The 6,000-nt window shown below is 44.0% G+C and overlaps 1 protein-coding gene across 2 annotated transcripts in view; it reads right to left on the minus strand.

Moving 5' to 3' along the window:
* osgin2 (oxidative stress induced growth inhibitor family member 2) overlaps positions 1 to 2,486 on the minus strand; it is a 36,171-nt gene extending 33,685 nt beyond the window's left edge. Inside the window, exons 1-2 of one of the 2 annotated variants that reach the window (XM_063041269.1) lie at positions 2,243 to 2,486; positions 1,861 to 2,052 (exon numbers count right to left, since the gene is read on the minus strand). The gene's annotated coding sequence lies outside the window, so the exon portion shown is untranslated. Of the gene's footprint in view, positions 1 to 1,038; positions 1,167 to 1,860; positions 2,053 to 2,242 lie in introns of those variants that run through there. The other variant, XM_063041280.1, reaches the window with a different exon arrangement.
* Positions 2,487 to 6,000: the final 3,514 nt, after the last annotated feature.

The following is a 6,000-nucleotide window of genomic DNA, read 5'->3' on the forward strand; positions in this document are numbered from 1 at the left end:
TGCACCTATTTTCTATGTTTCTATGTTTCTATAATTCCTCTTACTCCAATTAAACACTTTTCTAACTTGTCTGTTCCAAATCTTGTTGAAACATGCAGTGAAACGTACTGTTTGCGTTAACAGCCATCAAAACACAAGAATATGCTGGTGGCAGCCAAAAGTTTTGCCACACACTCCAGTTCCAACATAGCATGCCCACAAAGCTCGGCAGAATGACAAAGAACACAATAAAACAGAATACTACAAGCAACCAACCAACATCATCATCCCATTTATCTTCTCACACACACCCCCCGGACCTCCAGCAGACTCACAGCCAACAGCCCTCCCATCCCCCCCCCACCCCCCAGCTTCCCCAGTGGACCTCAGAATAGTAGACCCAGGACTTCAGCCCATTGATTTCCAGACTTCTGATCGACTTTCAGGATCTGATCTTTGGTATCAACTCAAAGACTAGCCAATGGGACCCTGAACTCCAGTACCTGATTTCCAGACTGGCTGATGATGGGACCCTGAACTGCAAGCATCAAACTCCGGACACATCGACTCTGTGTCTATTGAGCAAGTGGCAACTGGCTATTGGTCCTCATGGTCATCTGACTCCAGACCCACCAACCTGGGGGACTTGCTGACCCAATGAGCTCTTCCTCACTTGCCAGCCCAACATCCATGATGTCCTTCATCAACATTTGGAATTTTTAAACAGTTACATCACCAATATTAGATTGTTCTCCCTAATACTGTTCTGTATAATGTCATCGGTCCAACATAATTTTCATTAACAATAACATTCTGCATATATAAGCATTATTTACTGTTATCAGAATAAAAGGAAGTTATAAACAATTTCTACGGATTTAAGCCTCAAGAAAAAGTAATTTGATCATCTAGATTTATACAGTGCTGAAGCTCACATATTTAGAATGATCAACTCATGTCAACATGGATTGGAAGTATGTTGCAAAGTATAATCTGCCTGGGATTCAGTTATTTCTAAATTACATCATTCATTATTTCACACTCACATTATGCACTCACCATAAAGCATTTTTTGTTCTCTGCAGTTCTTTTTCCTATGCTAACAACAATCTTGTGCAGTCCTGCATGAAGGTTGTTCGGAGGTTTCTAGTTTAAAGATTTTGTTCTACTTTCTCACTGCACCTTAGGTAACTTTGCTTGCAAAGGATAGAGAGATGAACACAATGCATTTTGTCACATGGAAATTTGAACCAATGGTATTTTATTGAAAGCCTAGTATCATGATGGTCTGTACCATCTTGATTGGTGGGCAAATGAAACTTTTTATAATGCAATGGAAATTTGACACTGCTAAGATAACTGTAAAATAGTATCGGCATTGAACAATTTTCTCATTTTCTTTAATACTTATGGCTAGGCTGGTGTGTTATCCTCTCCAGACATAACCTGACCATGGTCGATGGAGACAACGTAACTCATTCTGTAATCATGGTATTAGTTTGACAGCAAAGTAATGCAGCAATATTTATTAGCAGATCAGTTATAAATCTGAACAATTTCTTTGCAGTGAACAAAAGGCATTTTTTTCCTAAGTTGAAAGGCGCTAGTTGAAAATGTTGCATAGGTCATATTTGTGTGTTGGGGGGGGGGGAAGTAAAATAAGGTGAACATATACTCAAAGAAAAACACGGAAAGAGGTAAATAAAATCAGTTTAAAAAGACAGATACAATTCAAAGCATAATTAAATTTATTTTTGTGCATATCCTATCTATTCTTAGAGTGTGCAGAAGGAGTTACAACCTGTTAATCTAAAAACACTGCTCAAAATTTTAAGGTTTATAATCAAAATCTATTAAATTTTTAGAAAAGTAATCAAATACCTTTTCAGAAAGATAACACAAGCTTTGATATAACCAAGACTGCTCCGGTGGGTGGAACTTTTCTCAGCTTGGATTGCTGGTGGCAGAATTCACCTGCTTTTCTCAAGAGGTCCCATAACTACGTGTGGATACAAATGGAAGCTGGCATCACACCAAGAATCTCCTTTCTTTCTCTCTGCCACTCTAAATAACCTAGAAAAACAGACATTTTGTTTTTGCTTCAATTAAAATCACTTAAGAGGTGGTACTAAATATATCTACAAATATAAAGAGTTCACCGTGCAAAACAATCACCTAAACAGCTTTTGACAGATTTTTTTTAAACCTAGAAAGAATTCAGACAGTAAAAAGTGACAAATTTGCAGAAAGTGATTAAGCTGACCTGATGGATTTGATTTCTTGTACTGACAACAATGAGGTTCGTGACCCTCCTCGAATAAACTGGACGAGGGTTTAAAATCAGCCAAACCCGCGGTGAGAATTTCCACGTGCCGGTAAAGAACCCGGAACCCGCAGGATTCGCGCACGAAAAAATCTGAAACACTTCTATCGAGTTTTCGGCCTCCCAGTCACTGTGACACGGCTGGGGGTGGAGCTCTGGTGTCCGTTCTGCGGATCCTATTGCTTAAGATACTCGATTCAAAGTAAAGAAACTTTAGAATATTTCAACACAAGTGTCCTAAATTCCAAATCGAACAATAATGCAATTCCGACGAACAAAAAGTTTTAACTGCGGCCAAGTAGAATACAAGAGGTATTTAAATGGGACCGGTGCCTATCCTGGCTCACGACACCATTTTTGATAAGCAATCTGATTATTCTATCTGGTAATTGCGCAAATGGATCCCGCTTGAGTAACTTTTACAGATCAGCGAAATCTCTGTCCAAACATGCACAAACAATATTGAAACTATGCATTTATATAGAGCTTTCAAAAGTAATATGAGGTCTCACTATGCCTCACAGCTGAAGGGGGAAAAGGAGGGAATGACCCAATTCCTAGGTGCAGTGGGCAAAAACTGAAATGCGACAGTGACTCGAATCCTGAGTTAGGCGGTTAAACGAACAATGAGGAAAGAGGGGCTGCTATTATGAAAACAAGGACTCAGAATTGTATAGCACAGAAACAGGTCCTTCAGCCCACTGTGTCAATGCTGAACACTGTGCTCATCTATACTTATCCTACTTGCCTGCATTAATCTCATATCCGTCTATATTTTATTAAGTACCTATCCAGATATCTCCTACTGTTCCCGCCTCCACTACTTCCTCTGGCAGTCACGTTGCAGATAGTTTTAGTTAGCGCTACCACGTGAAATAGACTCTAGCTATCCATCCTATCTATGCCTCTCAAAACACGCTGGAGGAACTCAGCAGGTCGGGCAGCATCCGTGGAAACGATCAGTCAACGTTTCGGGCCAGAACTCTTCGTCAGGACTGAAGAGGGAAGGGGTAGACGCCCTATAAAGAAGGTTGGGGGAGAGTGGGAAGGAGAAGGCTGGTAGGTTCCAGGAGAAAAACCAGTAAGGGGAAAGACAAAGGGGTGGGGGAGGGGAGGCAGGGAGGGGATAGATAGGAAAGGTGAAGAAGGAATAGGGGAAAGCACAATGGGCAGTAGAAGGAGGCGGAACCATGAAGGAGGTGATAGGCAGCTGGGGGAGGGGGCGGAGTGAAAGTGGGATGGGGGAGGGAATTACCAGAAGTTGGAGAATTTGAAGTTCATACCAAGGGGCTGGAGACTACCCAGATGGTATATGAGGTGTTGCTCCTCCAACCTGAGTTTAGCCTCATCATGGCAGTAGAGGAGGCCATGTATGAACATATCCAAATGGGAATGTGAAGCAGAGTTGAAGTGGGTGGCAACCAGGAGATCCTGTCTGTTGAGGCAGACGGAGCAGAGGTGCTCTACAAAGCGGTCCCCCAATCTGCGTCAGGTTTCACCGATGTAGAGGAGGCCACACCGGGAGCACCGGATGCAACAGATGACCCCAACGGATTCGCAAGTGAAGTTTTACCTCACCTGGAAGGACTGTTTGGGGCTCTGAATGGTGGCAAGAGAGGAGTGTAGGGACAGGTGTAGCACTTACGCTTGCAGTGATAAGTGCCGGGTGGGAGATCCGTGAGGAGGGATGTGTGGACCAGGGACTTGCGGAGGGAACGATCTCTGCGGAAAGCGGAAAGGGGTGGAGAGAGAAAGATGTGCTTAGTGGTGGGGTCCTGTTGAAGGTGGCGGAAATTGCGGAGGATAATGTGCTGGATCCGGAGGCTGGTGGGGTGGAGGGTGAGGACAAGGGGAACTCTGTCCCTGTTGTGACAGGAGGATGGGGTGAGGGCCGAAGTGCGGGAAATGGAGGAGATGCGGGTGAGGGCATCATTGATGACGGCAGAAGGGAAACCATGATCCTTAAAGAAAGAGGACATTTGAGATGCCCTGGAATGGAAAGCCTCATCCTAGGAGCAGATGCAGCGGAGACGGAGTAACTGGGAATAGGGAATGGCATTTTTGCATGTAGCAGGGTGGGAAGAGGTATAGTCAAGGTAGTTATGAGAGTCAGTGGGCTTGTAGAAGATGTCAGTGGACAGTCTGTCTCCAGAGATGGAGACTGAGAGATCGAGAAAGGGGAGAGAAGTGTCCGAGGTGGACCAAGTGAATTTGAGGGCTGGGTGGAAGTTTGAAGTAAAGTCGATGAAATTGATGAGCTCAGCATGGGTGCAGGAAGCAGCACCAATGTAGTTGTCAATGTAGCGAAGGAAAAGTTGGGGAGCAGTACCAGTATAGGTTTGGAACACAGACTGTTCCACATAACCAACGAAGAGGCAGGCGTAGCTGGGGCCCATGCAAGTGCCCATAGCTACACCCTTGGTCTGAGTAAAGTACGAAGAGCTATAAGAGAAGTTATTAAGTGTGAGTACCAGTTCCGCCAACCGAAGGAGGGTAGTGATGGTGGGGAACTGGTGAGGTCTATTGTCCAGAAAGTAGCGGAGGGCTTTGAGGCCTTTTTGATGGAGAATGGAGATGTATAAGGATTGGACATCCCACCCTCCCCTCACCTTCTTTATTGGTCCTCTGCCCCTTCCTTCTTCAGTCCTGAAGAAGGGTTCCGGCCCAAAACGTTGACTGATCATTTCCACGGATGCTGCCCGACCTGCTGAGTTCCTCCAGCATGTTGTGAGTGTTGCTTTGACCCCAGCATCTGCAGAGTATTTTGTGCTATCTATGCCTCTCACCTTTTTATAGTATGCAGCTGGATCATGGACCGTTACCTTGTTGTGGTGAGGGGCTTGGTTATTTCAGTGAGGCTATGAGCTATGCCATGTAGAGCTACTCAAGATGGACAGGTCATGGCAGAGAGGTCAGACTAAGTGTGGTCCACTGGAGAAGGAAATGGCAACCCACCCCAGTAATTTGCCAAGAAAACCTTATGGATAAAAGTAACCAGAGATGTATAAGAATGACACTGGAAGATAAGCCCCACAGGTCTGAAGACGCCCAACATGCTAATGCGGCAGAACAGAGGACAAGTATGAGTAGAACCAGAGCTAGTGATGTGGTTGGATTAAAGCCGAAAGGACAGTCAACTGCTGATGTGCCTGGAAATGAAAAGAAGGTCCAACGTTATAAAGATCATTGGAACCTGGAATGCAAGATCTATGTATCAAGGTAAACTAGATGTGGTCAAAAACGAGATGGCAAGACTAAACGTTGACATATTGGGAATTAGAGAACTAAAGCGGAGGGAAATGGATCATTTAATATCAGGTAATGACCCTACTGTGGGCAGGAAACCTGCAGAAAGAATGGAGAGGCTTTAATTGTCAGGAAGAGAGAGAAGGCCAAAGGAACTATGGGTAGAAGTAAGCAGCATTATTCAAGAGGTGGCAACAAAAAGTATTACAAACAAAAAGAAGACCAGGAAAGCAAAATCGTGTTCAGTGGAGGCTCTACAAGTGGCTGAGCAGCGAAGAGAAGTGAAGGCCAATGTAGATTGGAACAAATACCGCCAACTGAACGTAAAGTTCAAGTATAAGGAAACTTACTTAAAGGAGTGATGCAAAGAATCTGAAGAAGCCAACAGAATTGGAAAAATGAGATCCATTCAAGAAGATTAGAGAAATCAAAGGAACATTTCAGGCAAAAAT

This window comes from Mobula hypostoma, chromosome 1 (genome assembly GCF_963921235.1).
Source record: "Mobula hypostoma chromosome 1, sMobHyp1.1, whole genome shotgun sequence".
NCBI classification, from domain to species: domain Eukaryota; kingdom Metazoa; phylum Chordata; class Chondrichthyes; order Myliobatiformes; family Myliobatidae; genus Mobula; species Mobula hypostoma.